At 36.6% G+C, this 25,072-nt stretch overlaps 1 protein-coding gene and 1 long non-coding RNA gene across 5 annotated transcripts in view; one reads left to right on the forward strand and one right to left on the reverse strand.

Moving 5' to 3' along the window:
* The window catches only part of LOC119469074, a 31,701-nt gene extending 15,273 nt beyond the window's left edge, over positions 1–16,428 (forward strand). Inside the window, exon 3 of the long non-coding RNA XR_005197898.1 lies at positions 13,567–16,428. This is a non-coding gene — a long non-coding RNA (uncharacterized LOC119469074). The remainder of the gene's footprint in view (positions 1–13,566) is intronic.
* DLGAP1 (DLG associated protein 1) overlaps positions 1–25,072 on the reverse strand; it is a 980,899-nt gene that overhangs the window by 789,091 nt on the left and 166,736 nt on the right. The window lies entirely within an intron of this gene.

Below are 25,072 nucleotides of genomic sequence, written 5' to 3' on the forward strand. Positions count from 1 at the left end.
ATTTTTATGCTATTGTTACTAATTGAACCCTGGGTATATTCTTTCAAGATGAGATTATTTATCTTTCTCTTCATGGCCTTGGTGGAAATATAAATTTCTTTTTAACCCTAAAATTGCCTTGGACTTATATCTTGAGATATTCTATGAGAAATAGATTAATTATGCCTGCTAATTTTTTTTTTTTTTTTTTTTTTTTTTTTTTTTTTACAGCTCTGGTTTACTCAATTGATATGGAAGTGAGTCTCTGCCTGGCTTTGGAACACACATTTGTAATGTTTATTTTAAAATAAAATCCAGATTGCTTTGTTAGAACAAGCATCTATACACAGTAAATAGCTAAAATCTCGCCACAGCCTCCTCAGCTTCACTGCTCCTGAGAGACCACAAACTTGTCTTGGAACATGTGTAACCTAATAGCCCAGAGTATAACAATGATGACAGGGAATCAGTCTCAGTCTCACGTTATACAGATCCAGGATAATCTTAACTGTTACCAGCCTCGATTAGATAACTACCCAAATCTAATATTTCAGAACGATCACACTCTGCCAGGCTTATCTATATTTCAAGGAATGCAAACAGAATTTTAATTACATTTGTAACACTGCCTGAGGTAATCATATCACAGAAAATACTAAAGAGCTCTTCTAAAACTCATATTTTTTTTTTCCTGTTGGAGGGAATACAGAGGACAGCTGGAAGTAAGACTTAAATTCTTTCTTAATCATCAGAGAATTTGAAAAATAAACAAACAAGCTGATTTGTGGGACATGATATCTTCTCAACCAAGTACAAGGAGCCACTTAATCTTGCAGTTGGGCTGTTTATGAGGTCACATAGACAAATGTTTTCACTAAAGCTACAATTCCATCTGTATTATTCTGAATAGAGGTCGTCCTGACTCCAACCACTTCTAGACACTAGGAATTCACTATTTAGCAATGCAGTCTGGCCCATCCCATTTCTAAAGAGCTCTAAATGTTAAGAGAGTTCCTTATATTGAGGCAAAAAATTCGCTTCCTCGGAAACTTCTTTTTATTGTTCTTAGTGCTGTCCTGTGGAATTAACCGAGTACATCTAATTAACTCCTGTTTCACATGACAGTCTTTCAAATATTTGATGATACCTACCATGACCAATGTTTGTGGGTACTGTGGTCCAGTGGTGTTAATTTTCTTTCCTTTGATTTCCTGCACGCAGCAGGGATCTAGGAATGGGGTTACCTTTTTTCTCCTTTTTCTTTTAAAATCACAATAAAGGTGTCTTTTAAAAGAGCTACTCTTGCATTGCCTTTGTATAGGCTCTTAGCTAAATTAAGTACCATGCCCACTGTATCCCTTTGATATGTACACTATTTTATATCAAAGTGTGTATGTATTTCGATTTCTGGTCATTAGGCATATAAGCATTTGGATTGTTAAACAAAGGATCATCTTGACGATACCATGTATGAAATTAGCATACTGATTACCGTGAAGGTGAAAAACTAGAACCTCGTAGGCCACAGTTTGTTGACTTACTTAAACTTAGTTCATGTGGCATACAGATGTTAGAAAAACAAATCTGAAGCTGAACCATCATATGTTCAACTACATCAAGGTGTTGTAATAAATAAGAAGCAGCACTTAGTGAAATCAATCTATCTGTTAGTAGAGGAAGGACAGGTAGGTGGGTGTCAGACATGTAGTATGTTTTTTCCCAAAGATGCAAATAAACTTATGGTTCGTGTCTGGGAAGTTTTCCTGGTAAGCTCATTTGCTGAGACATTCTGACATCCACATGCTGTTGTGGATGACTATAGGAATTAACTGAGCCTGCAGATGGTTCTCTGAAGCCAGAAACTCCTTCATCCTATGCGCCTATGCAACATGAAGTGGGACAGCATGGCCTGAACTGGGAAATGCCAAAAGGAAACTTTACAAGTGCTAGATTTTGATGAAGGCTGGGCATTCATCAAACTAATTGAATTATGGATCGCACTGTATATAAACCAGATCTTACCCGGGAAATAAACCAAATCAAATAAATTGTATAAGGAACTTTCTGGGACCACACTGCAATATCCAGACGTGGCTTTGTTTCTTTGCAAGTGAATCGTTGCAATGTGGTTTTCCAAATGCTGATGTCTAAAGACCAAATCCTCAAGACTTTCGGAACAAGAAAAGGAGGAAACTTTATCATGGACCTTTGACACATTCAGAGGATGAAACTTGAATCTGCAGCTGCAGTGGTGCATAAATCCCATAAAGCTAGTCAGCCATTGGCTAATATTCTAAAATCCCTAAAGCACCAGTTAGAGCAGGAGAAAGGAGTCCCATTTAACTGGGCATCTAAGATGCTTTACTGACAAAGCAGGACCAACAACTCTGCCTGAGGCATTGCAGCATCCAGTTCGCCTGAAACTAATGGGATCATCGTACTTTATTAGCCTTTCTTACAAAGCTTCCGTTTAATGAAGCTTTGGTAGGCATTAACTTGTTTTTCCCTTTGGTGCCCAAAGAACTTCTATCTAGTTTAGGTCACTCCGCTTAAAGTATTTTTTCTCATTACTCAAATAAATCAACAAAATAGAGGTCTCAACTTCTTGCCTCAGTAGGATGGGCTGGCCCCAAATGGGAGCACTGGATAAACAATGCATCAAGAGCACATAAAAAATAGTGCAACTTTGAGTTTCCTGAAGCAACTGTAAATACAGTCTCATAAAGATGAATGATATGGCCGGGCGCGGTGGCTCAAGCCTGTAATCCCAGCACTTTGGGAGGCCAAGGNACCACCATGCCCAGCTAATGTTTTTGTATTTTTAGTAGAGACGGGGTTTCACCATGTTGACCAGGATGGTCTCGATCTCTTGACCTCGTGATCCACCCGCCTCGGCCTCCCAAAGTGCTAGGATTATGGGCGTGAGCCACCGCGCCCGGCCTATAATGCCTGCTAATTTTGTAATAAACTATCAACCTAATGTCTTTCTAGTTATATCTTTCATCATTTGAAATTCCAGTAAAGCAATACTTGTTGAGTACTAATATATATATATACATATATGTATATATATTAGTATACATATATATATATTTTCAATGATCTGAAGGCAGTTACTTTTTGGATATATTTGAGAAAAGTTGTAGAAATGTTATAGCCTCAAGTTGTATTTTGTTTGTTGTTTGTTTTCAAGTTTCTTAAAATGTGGGGCCAGGTGTGGTGGCTCACACCTGTAATTCAACAACTTTGGGAGGCCGAGGTGGGTGGATCACCTGAGGTCAGGAGTTTGAGATCAGCCTGGCCAACATGATGAAACTCCATCTCTACTTAAAAAAAAAAAAAAAAAATTAGCTGGGCATGGTGGTGGGTGCCTGTATTCCTGCTACGTGGGAGGCTGAGGGAGAATTGCTTCAATCCAGGAGGCGGAGGTTGCAGTGAGCCGAGATGGTGCCATTGCACTCCAGCCTGGGCAAGGAGAGCGAAAACTTCATCTCAAAACAAAAAACAAACAACGAAAAATGTGGTCCATCTAGAAAATTTGCATTGCTACTGGCTATATCTGCAATAATTAGCTTTCACTTCTTTGCACCAGTTGTTTTCTATTGTTTCCACATCACCAAAGGAAGAGAATATAGCCAATTTTCTGTAGGGTCAAAAAAAATATTCAGGCTTTCCCTCCAAAATACAAGGTTAAGCTCATTTCTTAATTTCTTTCAGGGGTTGTATAAACAGCCACTTATAGACACACAAATGCACAGAGCCACATACCCATATAAAATACATAAGACGTGCATATATTATAAATATTTATACCTATATACTTCCTATGTTTATGATTTTGTGTATTGAAGGAAAGAGTTTCAGTGTGAAACATCTATAATGTAAGAAGGGTAGTCTAGAATGAATTCCACTGTGGGTAGTCTATAAAATCATTTCACTTTGTTACAAGTACTTGTATTATTAAGAAATATTTTTAAATGTTTAATGAATAATCCATGTGATCAATATTCCCAATTGCTATCAATGTCTCTGATAATGTTTTTATTAAAAGAGTAACAATGATAGATTTTTCTGACGTTAAGACAAAATGATTTGTGAATAAAGCTGGTATAGATAAGGTGCTGGATAATTACACATAATAAATAAGTCCCTTATAGAAATGAAATAGTATGTACAAAGCCATGAATTAATCTTAAATAAACATAAATTTTTCACTCCAATGCAAGTAAAGTAATATATCTGATGTATGTTCAGCACTGAAAGCATTTCAGTAAATAATGAAATGCTTTAGATCTGAAAAGAAGAGTTTGCCATGAAAGAACTAACAAATCTTTATATCTGTTGACAAAGCCTTGCTAAATTTATGTACATAAAAAATAGCAGCAACCTTTTCTGTGATCACATAACTGGGGACTGGCGTTGCAATAGGAGAGCCTGCTTTACCAGGTATAACACAGCAGCGTGCCTCTGACTTAAAGTTCAATTTTTAAAAATATGGATATGATCATAGCAAATAATTCCAGGATATATGTCATAAATCAGCAGACACTATAATAAACTGTCTGGACTGTTTTGTCTCAGTCATGTCATTTTATACTATTTAGTTTCAAAACTAGTAATCAGTCTGTTCGAAGTGTCAACTTTAGCCACACAGAATGGGAAAAACTTGTTTTGACAGTATGTCATGTGAAAAATGACAAAATGAATGGGACAGGCTATAGGAAGTAGATTGCAGGCTTAATATTGGTCCATTGTGTGCGTAGCTGTCAATAGAAGCTAACAAAATATAAGGCTGAAGAACTGAAGTAATGAATGCAACAAAGAAAGTAACAATACCATTGTACTCTATGCAAATCAGACCTTATGTGATGTGTAATGCTGATTTCTGAGAGTCACTTTTCAAAAGAAACATTGATGAGTGAAAGTGCTTTCAGAATAAATGCTCCTGAAAGTTTGCACTAGAAAAGATGAAGGGAAGACATTTCTTATGTATCGTGGGAGAATTAGAGAAATATTTGTCTTTGAATATTTTAGGCAATATTATGTAGCAAAAGAATTAGATTTATTTTGGTTTCCTGAACTAGTTAGTACAAAAGCAAAAATATCCTAGTTACCACCAATGGGTAAAGGGCCCTGCCAAGTATATATAAAAATAAAAACAATAACTTACAGGGATCACCAACTCTGGTGAAAATGATTTCTTTACTTTTCACTCCACACACCCTTTTCTTCAAGAAACCTTGTGTGTGTAACTTTTAAAGGGAGAGTGCAAAAAGTTTCCTCATCAATAGAGTTTATAAAGAAAGTTTTAAAGGGATGAAATAGTTTGGGATAAAGATTCTTTTGAAAATACTAAACATGATAATGAAGATAAAATTCATAAACAGATTCTGCCATGAAGTTATCCATGTATATGCACAAAAGTTTTATTCAATAAAATTAACAATTAATTAGGAAAGCAATCTTTTTAATAAAACTATGTGTAACTGTAATTTCAAACAACATGGAGCTGTATGCAATATGGTGAATGAATATGCTTTTGTCTGATCCAAGATATCTGAGGCTCAGTCCTGACAGTAAAACAGGGTTAAATAAAAGACAAGGGCTTGGAGGTAGGAACAAATAGAAGATTCTTTCCCCAACGGAAACACATATAAGAGCATTAAAGATCAAATGTGGCTGCCCAGTGTGATGTGTGCCTGTAGCCCTCGCTACTGAGGAGGTGGAGGTGGGAGGATGGCTTGAGCCCAGGAGTTTGAGACTCAATCAATGCACTATGATTATAGGTGCACTGTGATGCACCTGTGAGTACCCACTGCATTCCAGCCTGGGCAACATAGAGAGACTCTGTCTTTTCTTTAAAAAAAAAAAAATAATGAAGAGTGGCCCACCAAGCAGGGAGAAGCCTTTCAACAGCAGAGGTATAATATCAGCTCTTCCTTGAGGTAAACAGGCCCAGAAAGTTCCAGCTGAACACAGACAGGATGGGAAGGTAGAATAAGAAGACATAAAATAGTGGGAAGGGAAACTAGTTAATGCAAAAAACACTTTATCCCATCACAGGCCCAAGAACAAGGGGAGCTTGAGTTCAAGTATGAAGCCTAAAATGTACTGTGAATGAACCTGTGGGGAAAAAGTTGTGATTTCTAGTTTTAGAGGTATGTCATAGGCACCACTGCAGCCTTTGAAGTATGGTAGTAGCAGAATAATTACAGGTGATGCTGAAGCTGGTACTTGTAAGTTTTACATACTTAGTCACTAGGCACTGATGGCCCACACACCCGACCAGCTGCCTTGCTCTGCTTTCAATAGGGTACAACTAAGGAGGTGGGGTCAGATCCATGGCCTTCTGGAGTGACAGTTTCACAGGTCTCAGGTGACAAGCTATAGGAAGTGATTGCAGGCTCAATATTGGTCTATTGTGTGCATGCCTACCAAAAGAAGCTAATAAAATATTAGGCTGAAGAGGCAACAAGGAGTAATAATCCCATTGTGCTCTGCAAATTGGACCCTGTCTGACGTATAGTGCTGATTTCTGAGAGTCACTTTTCAAAAGAAACGCTGATGAGTTAAAGTGCTTTCAGAATAAAGTAAATGCTCCTGAAATTTGCCCTAAGAAAGATAAAGAAAGGATGTTCTTTACTTTTTTAAAGAATATATATATATATATATGTTTTAAAATAATTTATAAAATAATACTTTTTATTTTTCTAAAGACATTATTTTCACCAGAGTTGGCAGTCCCTATACATGCTGTTCATTTGGGTATCAGGGACCCAGGCCCATAGGTAGCAGATCTAGTTGTTAAAAAGTAGAATGAGGGGAAATCTTATTAATGTTTTTATGTGAGTACACACATAAAAAAGTTCACTACAATTATTACAAAATTGAAGCTAAAGGGAAATAGAAATCTCTTGTGCCCAGGCAGAGATATCTTTCTATCTAGAATCCAAAAATGAAATTCAAGGATAAATGAACTAGTTAAAAACAAATATCCAAAGTCAAAAGAGGGGCAGAGAGCACAACTGAAAAGAAAATAGGATGTTGTCAGAGTACAAGGGAAAAAAATTTACCGAGGAGAATCTTCAAGAACATATAGGGAAGGTCAGACAGATTTTTAAGGGAAAAGAAATTACGTACCTTAATAAAAGAAGAACTTCAGCCAAATTAAATTTAAAGGAGTTGAATTGATCAATAAACGATTTGTGAACTGGGTAGTCATCAGAATCACAGCAGATTCACAGACTTCAGGGCAGCTGTGTTGTGGAAGAAGATTTATAGACAAAGGGAAATGGCGTGCAGAAATCATCAGTGGGGTACAGAAACAGCAGGATTGGTTACAGGTTGGCGTTTGCCTTATTTGAACACAGTTTGAACACTTAACAATCTATGAGTGGTTGAAATATGGCCACTTGGATTGGCCAAGACTCAGCTATTGTTACAGATGCAAACTCCTACGTTAGGTTTTCAATCTTGTCTTGTCTACTATTAATCCAGATTATAGTTCACCCACAAGGACTCAAATATAGAAGTACGGAGTCCTTCTCAGGCCGTATTTAGTTTGCCTTAACAACCTCCTGACGACTTTTAAAGTAGCCTGGTCCTGGACTAAGAAAATTACCCCACTTGGAGAGAGAGAGGAATGTGGACAAAATTTATTTGCAAAACAAATTTCACTCCGGCAAACTCAGAATACAACAGCTTTATGTCTCTTCCTTAGGGACACCATCAAAGGACTGAGTCTGGGCAAAAATGTTCACAGATACAATTTCAGGATCCAGAAGCCAAAAAGGAAGCATGAAGAAATGACTGTGAGCAAAGCAGTATCAGAAGGCAGAGGAGAAATGGGCCAAATTAAGCAGCAGGTAATAAAATCAAACACACAAAAAACATGAAACCAACCAAGCAAATCCAGCTGAGTCTATTAGAAAGGAAACAGAACTCCAGAGGCAAACCCCTCACTACAAGGACAACAACTGTAAACTTGACTGATCTCCAAGCCTGGAATATTCAAGGTTTGGGTCCTTCAGGGCATCAACACATGACTGAGTTCAAGCATGGAGGATGACTCTAATGCTGAGGACCTGGGAAGAAGCACCCCCAGGACACAGGACTCTTGGACTCCAGAATTTCAGATCAGGAATACAGCAGCCATTTAGCACTGGACTGAAAGTATCAGAGGATCTTGCTGGGAGTGGGGAAATACAGATAGAAGAGCAGAGTTTGGGATTGACCCTTCAGTCACTCATTACAGAAATATTATTGAGAGCCAGGCAGTGTTCATGATAGAACTGGTTAGTTCTGGTTCTGAAGGAATAAGATAGGCAGAAACCTCTGCCTTTACAGGACTCACATTCTCAGGAAGGTTACAGAAAATAAGCAAGACAAATGAGGGAAATGATTTTGTTAGGGAGGATCTTAAAAGAAAAAAGGTAAACAGAGAAGAATATGAAATATTGGGATTGAGGGCTGAAATACAGTGGCCAGGGAAAGAGATGACTTTTTAATAAAAATTGGGGGAGTGAACCACATGGATAGTTGGGAATCTATCGCCTTCAGACTCAAGAGCAGGACAAATTCGAGGCCATGGAAAGTTGTCTGTTAAAAGAGAGGGTACCCTGATAACAAAGACAGAGGAGACTGCCTGAGTACACATATCACCTTGGGGTGTTGAGAAGACAGTAAACATTTTACAGGCATGTGTTAAGAATTAAGGCAAAGAGAGAAACTGAGTCATGGCAGGAGAATAAAGGTGGCAACTTGACAAATGTTAAATTTTGCAATAAGGCAGGCAAAGTTTAATTTCCACTCTATGAGAAAGTGGCACTGTGCATTGGGGATTTTCTCTAAGGATATGAGAGGCATAGTGTCACAATTAATCTTTTAGTGGAAAAATTCTCCCAAACGAGTTTCAATTAACAAATCACAGACTCCAGAAACTTGGAAAGAACTGATGAGTACCATGCAAATGCCAGAAGCAAGAGTATTTTAGCTTTTCCTTCATGGATGTTAAATGTTTATTTCTTCAAAGAACTCAAAAGCTCTACCCAGTTCCATGGTTAGTATCTAAAGGGCAGCTCCAGTTAATAATATATATTAATTCAAGTGTATATAAATTTTCGGGGGTGACTGCTCCAGGCCCTGAGGATTTGGGTGTGTTTTTGCAATTTTTGAGTGGGCCTGGCTGTGCCATGTTTTCATGTGTTTCACAACTCTCGAGGTGGGGAGGGGAAAGAGAAAGAGAGAGACATATGCATGTTTTAGGGGTTAGAATCATTTCAACATAGGGCATACTAGTCTTTGGTGTAATTGGAATTTGATTTGCATTCAGGTTTCATTTTTAACTTTAATTTCTTTGGGGGTGGATAAAATGATGCTAGAGGGTGGGAGGTCTGTCTTCTAATCTGGGGAGTCGGATGTGGAGGCTGGGTAGTTTGGCCTCTGTTCTGTCACGTGGCGCCCATTGTAAAACTTCTGTCTTACTCTACTGTGTTAAGTGTCTGGGTAAATGTGAAAATGAAAACGGAGTAACAGATAAATCTTCAGCCCATGACATGAAGTGTTCTTGGAGATGACTAAACTATTGCCCTGAGGTAATTTTCGGAGCCTTCTGAGGGTAAGTTGCTAACTCTTCCAGGAACAAAGAAGGACCCACTGAATGAAAATAGGGGCAGATTTTTCTTATGTGCCATTGTTCTTTCTTGTGTGTGTGGAAGGGAGGGCTATGACAGCATTCTGCAAAGGGTGAACCATTCTCTACCTATGTTTGCAGCAGTAACCAGGAAGATGTACAGAAAAGTAAGTGACAAACTGGAAAATCTTGGGTGGCCAGAGACGAGCATGTGTTGGGCAGTTTTCTATTTTCTGAAGAATGACAGGAGTTATTTGAAATCAGAAAAATAACACATGATAAAAGTACTGCTGAAAATATGGTCAAAATCACAGATTGTTCCACAAATTCTGACTGTGTCAACTCTTCCAACATCCGTGTGAATATCCAGGTAGCCAAATTTGATTCCGTAACTGTTATAATGTTCCCCATAAAGATTTTCAATGGAGGTGGTAGGATGGTAGTAGGAGTGGAGGTATTTCCTTCAACAGATTTTAAAAGAAACAAAACTTTTTTTTCATGAAAATTTAAATGAAAACTTAATTAGAAAGCAAAATGAAGAAATGAGTAAACCTAATTTTAATATTTAAATTTTAAATTTTAAAGGTGGGAATGCATCTGTCCTAAAATTATGAGTTTAAATCCCTCTTAGTCATTCCTGCACTTAGAAACAACTGTACTTATTTTGAAACCTAGCTTTTGCATAAGAACTCTGTACACTAAATGGTATAAATCATTTATGCACCCAATTACAGCATTGATGTATTAAGAGAACTTTTCTGTCTCCTTTCAATTTTTATCTTTGAGACTCTTCATCTTTCGCAAAACATATTCTGTTTTTCTTCGTTTGTTCTTATCTAACATTCTATGTAAGAAAGGAAATAAAGTCAGGAGTTATTTTACAGAAATGCATTTGGTAAATTTTGTATATTTCATTCCCCCTGCAAAGCCAAGCTTTCAAGCACAGTAGTTTGAATTGCTGTTAGATATTTACTGTCTCTGTGCTTGTCACCAGAAAGATGAATGTGACCATTTCAAATCTTGCAAAAAACACTTTTTACTTGTTACCATTTATATACTAGGTATTGCACATGCTTTCCAAAATCAATAGAAAAACAATGAGCATCAGGAGAAATACTTAGACTATCAAAAACAACTGAAGTGAGAATGTACTCTGTAGGTGCAATTTAAAGAATATGAGTGTAAAACAGAGAATAAAACAATGAAACATTCTATAAAGCTTTCATGTTAGTTGAGATAATCTGTAAAATCTACCCATCAGTCCTTCTGCTTCGGTTACCAAGAGACAATAGTCGTGTACACCTGCAGGGCAATGAAAGGCAACGTGGACTCCTAATGGCAAGGCAGGCAACTGCTCTTAAGTGCACAGACAGAAGGTGCACAGTCAGTCTGTCTCAAGTCATCTTTTAGAATTCACTTTTTCAGTTTCCCAATGGTGAAGATCCAAATTGCTGATTAAAGTTCAGTAAGAGTAAAACAAGAAAAGGCCATATGCTTGAGCTGTCAATCAATGATTATTCAGATTTTTTTGGGTTACAGTTTACAGTATTTTGTTTTACTATCAAGTTATGAGTATTGTAAAGGAAGGGACATACAAAAATTTTCTAAAAAACATGAAAAGAAAAAGCAAACCGACAGGAGGTGTATCTGATGAACACTTTCAATCTGTAATGAACTTTTGACCATCCTGACATGAAGTGTCCTGTACGGAGTGTTCAGGATGTTTTGATATTTGTGTGAAGAACAAAATGAACATTTGATAATATAAACTGAAATGCAGTTGAATATTATTAATCTTTTTAAAAATCAGAAGCACAGTAATGGGAGGAATAGGAAGACCTGAGAATCCAGGTTTTATTTTCATACAAGTATTTCCTGTTAGTTCAAGATGGTGGATGTTGAAAATATAAGGAATCTAATTGGAATATTTGTATTATGTGTGATGGTATTGATGATGACATCTGGGCTTCCTGCTCTTGGTGCAGTTCAGACAGATAATATAAATGGAAACTGTAATACAGACTGAGTAGATGTCAAGATTAATTAGAAAATGAGTGGAAGGCCTTTGCACAAGCAAGTACAGAGCTACTGACATTTTTCTGGTTTTGTCCAGAGAGGGGTAACCCTGCGCCACCATGGCTCTTCCTGCTTGGTGTTATATATACAGTTGTGGTCTTTATCACAGAACATTATTAAATATTGACTCAATTAAATATTAAGCAAACTGTTTATAGAATTTTCCACAACAAGATAGTTGTGGAATATGAGTGAGCTTTCCAGTGAAAGCTATCTTTCCAAATTTCAATTGTTACCAGATATGCTATACATACAAATGGCAGCTTCTTAAATAATAAGTTTTGGATTATTTTAGACATACCTACATACACATATTTTTAATATCACCAGTAGGTCTCAGTTATTACAATAAAGTAGGTACAGTTGTAGTTACTATAAGAAATATGATTCTATGTAATACTTTATGTCTCATTATTAATTTATATTGTGTTTATTGTTAAAATCTCAGCTGGCAAAGGAAGCCTATGATCTACTAAGGTGCCAATCCTATACACACTTATACATTTAATGAATATTGATAATTATAAATGTGAGAAAAAGTATGAAGCATTGATCTTGAAGAAACAGTGCTATAAAACCAAAAAAGTCTGAATTTCATAGAAAGTTAGAAAGGGAAACTGTCTTCTTAAATCTGCCTATAGACTGAAGTTACAAATTTGGGTTCAACATTATAATTGTCTGGGGCACTGTTTACATGTTTCAGATTCTCACTCACAAACCGTGAGTCAGTAGATGCCTGAAAAGTATTTTTAACCAGAATTCCAGCAATATACAGAAATCACTGCTAGATGACTTTCATTTAAAACATTACAAATAGATATTTTCCATCTGTATTCTGCCATTAATGAACCCAATAGTTCAGAGTTGAGTATCATAAGCAATATGGAATTGCCCTAATTAGGTAGAGTTAGCAACCATAAAAATGGTCCAGAGTAGTAAAAAGTCCTGTTTACAAAAAATATTCAAACTTTATCATTGTTTAATTTTTTAATTACATACGCAAAATATAGCAATTTTTGGAAACAGAGATATCAGCAAAAAGTGGACAGAATCAGCCATAATAAAAATTTTTCCTGATTGTCACAGCTACCAATTTTTTTTTTACATTTGAAAATATGTATATTTTAAAGTCAGATTACCAGACTGTCTTTGGCAACATTTTTATGTAGTAACATATTATGAAAATTTTCAACATTGTTGGATAATCTCTAACAACATTACATTTAAAAGTTTATCTTTGCTCATACTGTAATATACTTTATTACATTTTATTATTTGAGAAATTAGAATAAAATTATCTATTATAAAGATTGCTCTTTCATTATGTCTTTGAAATAAATAATCTCTACATCTTTAAAACAATATATTCCCAGAAATGTGGCTTGAAGGTTAAATACATGCACACACAAACAACTGTATATTACTTTTCTTGCAACTAAAAATTAGGCCAGACAGAATTTCAAGGGTAGTCTTTTCTCTCCACTGGGAAATAAAAATCAGACAGGAGAAAGAAGTTAGAAAGTTGGCAAGAAACACATGAGATAGGACCAAATACCTTCTTAAAGAAGCTGAATACAAAATCAGTATCTGATTGATACCCAGCTGATCCCTGTCTCAATCTTCCTAGGAACTGCCAACAACATGAGTAAGCATCGAAGATCCATTGTAGTTCACTTGAGGATTTATTTATAGGTGATAACTTTGAAAGGTTAACAATTACTTACCTATTTAGCTAAGGCTGTGATCACAATACTCACAGTGTTCCAAAGAACACAAGGAAATGGAGAATCACTGGAAGTTCAAGGAGCTGTCTAAGGACAAAGGTGATTACGATTCTTATGTCTGGAAATGACCACAGAACTGTCTGCCTTCTCTCATAGAGCAAGAAGATAGAAGCAAATAACAAAGGTGGGGTCTTGTTCCAATAATAAAGAATGTGATGATGACACATCTACCGTTCTGGAACACAGAAAAGACTACTTGCAGCAATATCTCTAAAAATTATCTGTGGCAGACTCAGTGGATGGTCAAGTTTGGCTCTGAAACCAGTCTCTTCATTTCTCAGAGAAAGGACAGATCCAGTTTATGTGATTAATTCAATGATATCAATAGAGATCACAGATACCATGATCAAAATAAGAACATTGCTTTTTGCAAAATCAGATTAAACTGCACTCCAAAAGAATACTGAATCATGTAAAAGCAGAAATTCCTCTCAGAGATTTCTGTATGCAAAGAAAAAACAATTAGGTCACAGGATACCAAGTTCTTGAGACTGTATGTCCTTATTAAGTCTCATTTTCATTCAGATATGTATAAGAACATTTGGCATTTGGTAAAAAGGTTATGTTTATCTGTGTTTTCCTGAATATAGAATCAATATCTTTGTGACAAAAAGCGTTAGCTAAGAAGAATCCTTATAGCATTTAAAATAATTAGTAACTATAATGCATAATGTATAATTCAAGAGTTTTCTGTGGCCCATTTCCCATCTACCCTGTCCCTGTCTCCATCCTCCTTCCTCACCTCCACCCAACCCCCGCCAAAGAGATAATTAAGCTTTTAAGAATGAGATGGATCACTTCAAAGTAATATATTTCTACTTTACTTCCTTAATCCATGTTTAGACTTTCCTAACTGCCAAAAACTTTATGTCATTTAAACTTGGTATTCTTCTATTTCTTTGTCCCTGCCCTATTTTCTCCCATCACAAAATGTAAGCAAATCAATGTGTGAGAAGTTCCAATGGATTTAATTGAACAGAAAGTTGGGGTATCTTGTACCCTCTCCTTTTTTTTCTTTCGGTACATAAGTTGTGTTTCCCACTTGAGACTCAAGAATCTATCTTGGCATGATTCAATCCTTTTTATCAGTTGGTTCTAAACAACTTTCACCACCATATTGCCTCCCTAGTCTGAAAATACACTAATTTCTAGTCAGGCCAAACTATACATCCTTCCCGGAACTGACTGCATTTGTTGTGTTATAATCCCAGCTAAAATGCCTTCCCTGATATTTACTACTTATCCTTCTAAATACAACCCCAATGTCACCACCTCCCTGAGAACACCCCTGATTCCACAGGGTAAGAGTCAGGGTGGTGTGGGAAGACCACACATGTCCTCTGCAATCATTCACAGGTAGGTATAAGTGAAATGGGAGAGTTCCCTGGTCCCCCTCACAGGATGTGTAACAACAGTGTGGCTCTCTTTTCAGTTCCTATGAGCTTAAAGCCCTTACGAGAGGGGGAGCACGCGACAAGCAGGTGCAGGAACCAGAGTGAGCACTTTTGGGCTCTGGTCCCACAGCAGTGTAGGGGTGAGTGTCTGTGACTCTCAAAACCCAAGTGGGCACATGTTACAGCATGCTCTTTTAGTATTGCCATCCACAACAGCTTCAGTTTTAACTAGCTTAGTGGACCCTCTGCCTTTTTGCAAGGGCAGAGGGCCAATATGACAGCTTTCTGTATTCTGAGCTCTTGTCCAGCATCCAGGAAGAATCAGGTAACACACAAACTTGAAGGATATATGTGGGGGTTTTACTGAGTGGTGGAGGTGTACTCAGCAGGATAGATGGGGAGCTGGACAGGGGATGGAGTGGGAAGATCATCTGCCCCTGGAGTCTGGCCATCCACTGGCTGATTCTCTGACAGTCCCCAGCTGTACTTCTGACAGTCCTTCTCTTCTCTCCTTTTCTCCTGTATTATTCTGCCATTCAATTTGCTTGTCTCCTTGTTTTCTTGTCTACTCACCTGCTCCTGGAGCCTGAGATTTGGAGTTTATATGGGTACAGGACAGAGTGTGTGATGGGTCAAAAGGTGACTTTTTGGGCATGAAAACAGGAATGCCTGTTCTGTATCCAGGCTTGAGGGTGGGGCCTTTGCTGGGGAACTGCCCTCTTCTACCTAGTATTTCCATCTCCTTTCCATATCATAAAGATGTGAGGCACACAGTTGGTGTGCAGATATGAAATACATGTTTCTTTATGTTTTCTCCTTTTGCTCTAAAAGGGTCCATATTTGCCTGCATTCTAGTGCTTACCACACAACAGTGGGGTATTTGATTATATGTCTCTTTCTCCAGTAGACTAATGGTGATCCCTGTGCAGGATTCTTAGATGGGCCTCAATAAATTTTGGTTGAGTTGCACTGAATTGTGTTTCTAAAGTAGGTATCATGTCTTATTTCCTTCAGGGCACAATATCAAGCACTTAGAAGCTCAAAAAAAAAAAAAAGATTGTAAGATACTAAATGAATAGATTAACCAAAAAATTCATTTTTCTAGCAGTGTTCAGTGATGGGAACAGAACAGTAAAACAAATACACATAAAAATACATGAAGGTCAGGACCTACAGAACTAAATGAGTTAGCATCATTTCATCTGCCTCTGCTACTTCCTAGCTATGCAAACTGAGACAAATCACATATATTCTCTGATCTTCTATTTCATTATCTGTAAAGTAGACACAAAAATAATACGTAGCTCTTAGCACTGTTCATAAAATCAAATAAAAGTAAGTAAAGTGCTTAGCAGAGTGCGTAAAACACAAATTTGTGCTCCATAAGTGTTAGCTGTTACCATCTTATTGTTTTCTGAAAGGCCTCCAGCTATACTTGTTAAGAAAGGCGTTTATTAATTGTATTTAAAGATACTAACCATTAAAGTAATGAGAGTCAACAGAGTCAATATTTATTGAGTGCCTACTATGAGCCAGTCATCTGTTCTCATTGTATTACACCATTATAACATCAAGGAAACAGTTTTAAAGGAGTACAATCAGCACAAGGTTAGAAGGAGAAAGCATCAACACTGTGATAGTCACACATTATGGCCCCACCACCCCGTCTCTTAATTTTGTTAGGACTTGCCTTATTACAATTAGGCACATTGCCTTCCTTTACCTTCTAGTAAATAGTACATTTTTTGAAGACCGAGATTGTGTAACTCACCTTTATAACTCTCACAACCTGAAGCTGTTGTACACACAGGTGCACACACACACAGAAACACACACACACACACACACACACACTAATAAAGAGGAGAAGTGACAAACTAGATCCATATTGTTGGAAAAGACACAGAAGGTTAAAGGAAGGTCACTCTCAAAAACTTATTAGCAATGAACAGAGAAACTAGACCACCCAAATGAACCACATGCTTGCATTCATAGCTATACCTATACAATTTGTTGAATTTCTAAAATCTGTAATTCAGTTAGTTCATCCTCCTTCAACCTTGAGTCATTTTATAGTTTAATTCCAGTTGTCCTTCTCTCCTAAATCCTGTAGTTAAAACCACTTTCCTCTTGGCTGGTGGATAAAATATTTTTTGTTTCAAAGTAATTCTTTACCTGTAGATGCTGGCAATTTCAGCATCAAGATAATAAATAACCACCTGAAACTATATTCCTGAGGCCAAGCTATTGCCATCAGAAAGTGTATTTTCCTATCTTTTCTCATCACCTGTGCACTGGAAGACAGAGTGGGTGGCATCTGACCACGCAGCTACCCTATGCCTGGAAAAGTATCTGCTTCCTGCGCAGGCAATGGAGGGATTTAAACTTCCAACATCTTTAATCACCAAGTAGCACTTCTCCAGAAGCGATGCATAATCAGGAGTTATTTTTCTGGTAACGGCACTTGAACCTGACAAGTACTTCACCTACATTAGGGGTGAAACAGGCCTGTACATTAGTTTGGTTTATCAGAGAAACTGTGACTGTTACACACCCCATAATAACTATAATTATAATTTTTGAATACCTGTTATATAGTAGATGCTATACAAAATGCTAGATAAATATTATTTTTATCTTCAACAACAGTATAAGGAAGGTATGCCAATTTTATAAATGAGGAAGCTGGGGCTCAAAGAGATTTAGGTAAGGATTAGCATCAAGGTAAGACACCAACAAGGGACAGAGAAGCGAGTCCTATAAAGGTGAATCTGAGGACCTCCTCTCTTCCCACCACACTGAGCCATGACTGTTGAAAATATATCAGTGTCTGGTGGTGCGTTAAGAAGCTCCATGCCATGGGCAAAAAATTTATTGGTGTATAATATGCACATGGAAAAATCAACAAAACTTTATGTCTGAAACTTATTCATGAAGAGATAATGGTAATGATACTTAGAAATTGAAAATAGCTGACATTGTAACATATCCTCTATACTCATTGCTAGGAAACAATTATCCCTGGTTATTTTATTATCTTTTGTTGTTTTAACATTTCAGTATGATTCTGAGCCTTCTGAGCAAAGGGTACTTGCAAGGATATTTGCTTAACAGACAGCCTTAAAAGCCAGAGACTAGTGTCTCCATTAAGATAGACAGCATGGGAGAGATTTGGAGACAAAGCTCTCTCCTTCCTATTCTCTGGATGAGATTTGCTTACCTTCCAGTATAATGGATAATTAATGTCTCTCTCCCTCTCTGTATTTCTGTTGCTTTTTCTCAAGGAAAGCAGAGGAGCTAGCAGCCAATAAAAATTTAGTCTCTTCTAATTTGGGGGTTCCTCTCCCGTGATGCAAACCTAACACAAATGCAGGTAAAGTTTTGACTCTTACAGTATTGCCGTGTAAGAACTGGGGTACAGGGAACTGGAACCACAAGCCAGAGGGAAGACAGTTCTCTGGATGCTGTTTTGTTGTGAGTCATAAGGCTCTGTGTCTCTGCCCTGGGCTGTGGTGTCTTCTGTCAGCATATGCATAAAACTGTGCAAGTCTAACCTTAGCTTGCAAGCAGAGTTCAGTTCTACGCGGGCGATTGGCCCCATGACCCTCACCTATACCAAAATCCGTGCATACCTAAGTCTCACAGTCTGCCTTAAGGAGCCCAAATATGAAAGACAGCCCTTCCTAGATGTGAGGTTTGCATCCCACACAAATGAGTACTGCAGTTTCAATCTGTGTTTACTTGGAAGAAAATTTGAGTACACACAAATCTGTGCAGTTCAAATCCATGTTGCTCGAGGGTCAACTGTAATCTGAATCCCTGCTCAGTTTCTTAACTAACATCAGAAGTTCTCAAAGTGTGTTTCCACCTCAGCCCTGGGGATTAGGTAAAGAACCAAATTCTTGGGCCCCAGCCCAGATCCACTGAATCTGAAGCTCTGGGGTGGAGCTCAGCAATTTACGCTTTAATAAGCCATCCATGTAATTCTAGTGCACACCAAGATTTATAAACCACAAAATATACTCTGTTCATGTATTTCTAGGAATAGTAAATCCATAAACTCATAACAAATTCATTTTGAAAGACCACTCAACAGATCTATCTCTAAAAGAATTAAGATTTCTTGGAAGAAATCACTTTCATGTGTTGGAGGTTTTCTTTTATTCAAATATTTAATAGTAGTACAAACTCTGCACTCTTGACCATAATTTAGTGTAAATCAGAAGAATTTCCTCAATTTCAAATAGCGTATTACTTGGTAGAGCCAAAAATAATCATCTGTACTGTGCATCTATGAAAATAAATAGCCCATTTTGTCACTAAGCAGAAATACCTTGCTTTTTCAAATTGTGCTTACTCATTATAGAAATTACTCAGCAAATTTAAAAAAGAGTGAAAAAATTAAGTTATTGATAAATGTTCTGTATTCCTCCCTGCAAGATTTTATTTAAACACACACACACACACACACACACACACACACTAAAAAATACTAGAAGGGTACCTTAGCACAGTATCAAATATTGGGTCTTAATGGCTCTAAAGTATTCCCATAAACTATAATTTCTTTAGCCAATTCATCCTTTACAGTATGATATATAAAAGTTTATATTTTTAACTATTTATCATAATAAAAAGTTACACACCACTCTAAGGAATTCCCTAGAATGAAATCAATTGGAAAATTATTAAAACTAATAAGAAATCTGTAAATTCATACTTTTAAATAATCAATAGCTTTGCTATGTACCAGCAAAACCTATTTAGAATATCCAAAGAAAAAAGGAATCTCATCTGTACTAACAAATTTTATGTCTCGTTTGTGTGATAAAGCTTTGCCCATATCTTTATTTGCAAATAGTGTGTCCTTTTGAGCATTTTATACAAAAGCATATAGATAAATACTGCTTTTTGAATCACTTTAAGAGTGTTGTCTTTTAGTAAAAGAATTTAATCCACAATGAAAATCCATGACAATAACAATATTTAATCTTATTATTTTATCTTATTTAATACCCTATGATTATGGTTTTATTACATATTTTCTCTCATTTCGATAAAATGATGGTTTTTAAAAGTTTTTCTGCCACTGATAAACTATGCACACAAAATATATTCTATTATGGTTTATCTGTAGATCATAAAATATTTGAATCTCTAGTAACACAAAATGAGCAAAATTTTACTAATCACTTTGTCCTAATACCTATTCCCACTCTATGTATAGACACATCCACAAACCCATTCTCCCAGCAAACACAAATAGATGCCCCTTTTGATTTTACAATTAAAAAAAATCTTGCAATACTCCAGAATTTTTTTTATATTTGTATTAAGCCTTACAGCCAAACTAACAGCACTAATAGTTTAGACTTGATTCTGGGCTCTCTTGGTATTACTGATCACCCCTCTTTCTGTTCTTAAAAGGTCTTCCCTTTCTGAGTATGTTTAGATGGCACAGTTTCTCCAGTGCCTTTTTCATGCTTTTATGTGTACATGGTTATACACTTGGAGATCTCATATGTTAAAACATTTCTGTGTCATTGCCTCCAGCATGATAGGTTTATTATTGACTTGTAAGAGTTGCTTATATATTCTTGCACATCAGGGGCTTTCTGTTGTTCTCCTTTAAGAAAACTCTCTCCCCTACTTCCAGTGTTAGAGTTTTTTTGTCATTCAATTCTTAGATCAAAGGTTATCTACTTTGCAAACAACCAATCCAAAAATACTGACTTGAATTCTAATCATTTTATCGTCTTTAATTTTTTAGTTAAAAATTTATTATAAATTGACAAATTATAGTTGTATATGTTTATGGAATACAAAGTGATATGATGGTATATGAATACAATGTGGAATAATTAAATCAGACCAATTAATATATCTACCAACTCAAATTCTTATCATTTTTCATGGTGAGAATATTTGAAATTTACTTCCTTAGTGATTTTGAAATGTACAATACATTATTATTAATTATATCCACCATGCTGTGCAATAAATCTCAAAAAAAAAAAAACCCATATTCCTCCGATCTAACTGAAGCTTTCTGCCCTTTGACCATCATTTCCCCATCCCCCTACCTCTTGGCCTCTGGTAACCAACGGTCATTCCACTCTCTACTTCTGTAAGACGGTTTTGGATTCCACACAAAGTGAGAACATGTAGTATTTGTCCTGTTTCTGACTTATTTCACTTAACATAACGTTCTCCAGTTCTTTTAAAAATTGAATACTACTCCACTCTAATAGCGTATTACTACGTGTGTGTGTGTGTGTGTGTATGTATATATATATATATACACATATATAAACACACACATACACCACATCTATATATACCACAAATATATATATAACTTCTCTCTCTCTATCTATCTATCTGTTTATTTATCATCTCTTTATCGGTTGGTGGACACACAGGTTGATTCCATAATTTGGCTATTGTGAATAATGCTGCAGTGAACATGGTATACAGATAATCCCTTTGACACACTGATTTCAAATCTTCTGGGTCAATACCAAAAAGTGAGATTGCTGGATCATACAATAATTCTATTTTTAAATTTTTTGAGGAACCTACATCTAGTTTGGTTAGACTAATTTACAATCCCACTAATAGCATACAAAGGTTCCTTTTTCTCCACATCCTTGCCAACACTTGTTGCCTTTTGTCTTTTTGATAATACCCATTTTAACACATGTGAGGTGATAACTCATTGTGGTTTTGATTTCATTTCCCTAACGATTAATGATATTGAGTATATTTTTTCATTTATATGTTGATGATTTCTATGACTTCTTTTGAGAAATGTCTGTTCAGGTCCCTTGCCTACTTTTTAGGCAGGTCATTTGTTTTCTTGCGATTGAGTTGTTTCAGTTTCTTATATATTTTGGCTATTAAACACTTATCAGATGTGTGTCTTACAAATATTTTCTCCCAGTCTCTAGGTTGTCCCCTCACTCTGAAAACTGTTTCATTTTGTTGTGCAGAAGCTGTTTAGTTTGATGCAGTTCCATTTGTCTACTTTTTGCTTTTGTTGACTACATTTTTGGGGTCAAATACAAGAAAAATCATGGTCTAGATCAAGGTTGTGTAGTTTTCCTTCAATGTTTTCTTCCAGTATTTTTACAGTTTGGGGTCTTATGTTTAAGTCTTTAATCCACTTGAGTTGATTTTTGTATATGCTGTAAGATAAGGGTCCAATTTCATTGTTCTGCATGTGGATATCCAGTTTTCACAACATCACTTTTTGAAGAGATTGTTCTTTTACCATTGCGTGTTGTTAGCACCTTTGTTGAAAATCAACATACATACGTGGATTTATATCGGGACCTCTATTCTGTTCCATTGGTCAATGTGTCTATTTTTATGTCAGAATCATGCTTTTACAATTAGTACTTGTAGTATAATTTGGAATTAAGTAGTGTGATACCTCCAGCTTTGCTCTTTTGGCTTATGATTGCCTTGGCGATTTGGGAATTCTTGTGGTTCCATCTGAATTTGAGAAACTTTTCTAATTTCTATGAAAAATGACATGACATTGACATTTTGATAGAGACTGCACTGAATCTATAGATCACATTGCATAGCATGAACATTTTAACAATATTAATTCTTCCAATCCATGAACACAGGCTACATTTCCATTTATTTATATCTTTTTCCCTTTCTTTCCTTAATATTTTAGAGTTTCCAGCGTTTAGTTCTTTTACTCTTTTTGGTTAACTTCATTCCTAAGTATTTTAATTCTTGTAGCTATTGTAGATGGGATTATCTGTGTAATTTTCTTTGTGGCACTTTCCTTTTACTAGTTTATTTCCTTCCACTAATATTTAAGCAGATTGCTGAGTTCCCAGTTCCCAGAATAGTGACCGGCACATAGAAGACACTAAAACAATTATTGATCAAATCAATGAGTGAATGAATCAATGAATGAAATCTAGTTAGTCTGATACTGATAGCTTGGTTGAGCTCTGGAAAAAAATGTCTGGCTTCTGTTCATTTCTTTCTATCTAAGCCGAAAAAAAAGAGAAAGGTATTATTCTATTTTTTTCATTGGCAATGTTGGGAGACCAGGTTAATGTGGAGAAAAAACCCAAATGTTGGCAGCACATCAGCTGCAATTCAGCACCTCCATTCATGAGGGCAGCTGATCTCCCTTGTGTGCAGTAGCAGACAGCTGAGAGTGGAATGTGGCAAGAAGCAACCCCCACAAACCTCCCTCTGGTAGTCAGGCTGGCCTCTCTCAGAGCAGTGAGGGCCCCAGGATGTTAGTCCACAAGAACAGCAGTGCCATGTGAGAAGCTAGAGCAACATCAGATTTTGATTGCATTGGCAATTCAATTTTTTTTTTCTCCAAACTGGCCACTGTTAATTTAAAAGAAGTGGCATAACAAGGCTGGGATTCTTCCCTTACTCAGCATCTCAGTTCTTCCAGGGAATGAGCCCTGGTGTGGCACCCGCTTCATTTCCTTCCATAACTCGAATAAATTTCAATTATGCAAAGAGCAACGTTCCCTGATTTTTGTGCCTACTAGAGAAATGATCCTTATTATTTTAGTTGGGTCTATCCGAAGTGTATTAGAAGAAAGAGAAATGCAAATGGGCTTATGATACCTTATTGATGATGAAAATGCTAGTTTCTTTTTAATTCTCTTCTTGGCTGGTTGCTAGAACTGGTTTTGCAAAATGCTCAAGAGAAGATGACTTAATATCGACAAAAAGAAAAACCCATGTGTTATTCCTAAGCAAAATTACAAATATTTTAACTATTTTCCAATTGAGGACATAAGCTTTTCCTAGTCATATATGCTTGTCAATACATGGTAAGCAGTTGTTGATCTTGGCATATACTTTTTTTTTTTTTTTTTGAGATGGGGTCCTGCTTTGTTGCCAGGCTGGAGTTCAGTAATGTGATCTTGGCTCACTGCCACCTCCGTCTCCTGGGTTCAAGCAATTCTGCCTCAGCCTCCCGAGCACAGAGGACTACAGGCATGCGCCATCATGCCCAGCTAATTTTTGTGCTTTTAGTAGACATGGGGTTCCACCATGTTGGCCAGGATGGTCTCGATCTTTTGACCTTGTGATCTGCCCACCCCGGCTTCTCAAAGTGCTGGGATTATAGGTGTGAATCACCAAGCCCAGCTAGCAGGTACATTTTTTAGTTTTAATTTATAAAACTGTGCAGAAATGAAAAGTTGGTTATGAGAATGTCATGAGAGTTTTGTGTTTAGTAGGTACAGATTTTAATTTGGAGAAGAGAAAAAGTTCTGGAGATTGATGGTGGTAATGGATGTTAGAACAATGTGAATGTCCTTAATACTATAGAACTGTACACTTTAAAATTGTTAAATAGTAAATTTTATGTTATGTATACTTACCAAAATAAAAGAAATGGTGATCCCAGTGCCTACCTTTGATGGGGAACCCTCAATAATTAGAAACCATTACTGAAAAATTTTTCGAACACCTATTTGTTCTTATTCATATAAATATTTGCAGTTGTTAGTATTGTACATATAATTCAATTCCATTTGAAAAACAATTGCTGGCTGATTCTGTGAACACTTTTTGGAAAGATGTAATTAGCTCATGATGTCATATCACTATTAGAGATTTTATACACCATTAATATTGCAGAAGCATCTTTAAGAAAATATATTCCAAAGTTACTATCTTAGTATTTAAAATAATACTAACTAAATGTAGCTAGTATTCATTAAAAGTATTCATTATTCATTACAAGTTATTCCTAACATTATATGTTACTCTCCTCACCCACTCCTTTTGTCTTGACACTATTAGATAATTCATTCATTCATGGAATTAATTCAATCAATATTTCTATTCCTATCATGTGGCAGGCCCTGTGGTGGGGACGCAGAGAAAGGAACAGATCCTGAGTTCAAAACTCCTGATCTGGGTGTGCATATATGGTGGAGGAAGAGTAGGGATACAAAAGGAAAGGAAGACAAAGCATACTCACAATGAGAATGAACCATAACAAGAAAAACCGGCCGAGTGCGGTGGCTTACACCTGTAATCCCAGCACTTTGGGAGGCTGAGGTTGACGGATCACCTCGGAAGTTCAAGACCAGCCTGACCAACATGGCGAAACCCCGTCTCTAATAAAAATACAAAATTAGTTGGGCATGGTGGCGCTCTTCAGGAGGCTGAGGCAGGATAATCGCTTGAACTCAGGAGGC

This window comes from Cebus imitator, unplaced genomic scaffold (genome assembly GCF_001604975.1).
Source record: "Cebus imitator isolate Cc_AM_T3 unplaced genomic scaffold, Cebus_imitator-1.0 Scaffold565, whole genome shotgun sequence".
NCBI classification, from domain to species: Eukaryota; Metazoa; Chordata; class Mammalia; order Primates; family Cebidae; genus Cebus; species Cebus imitator.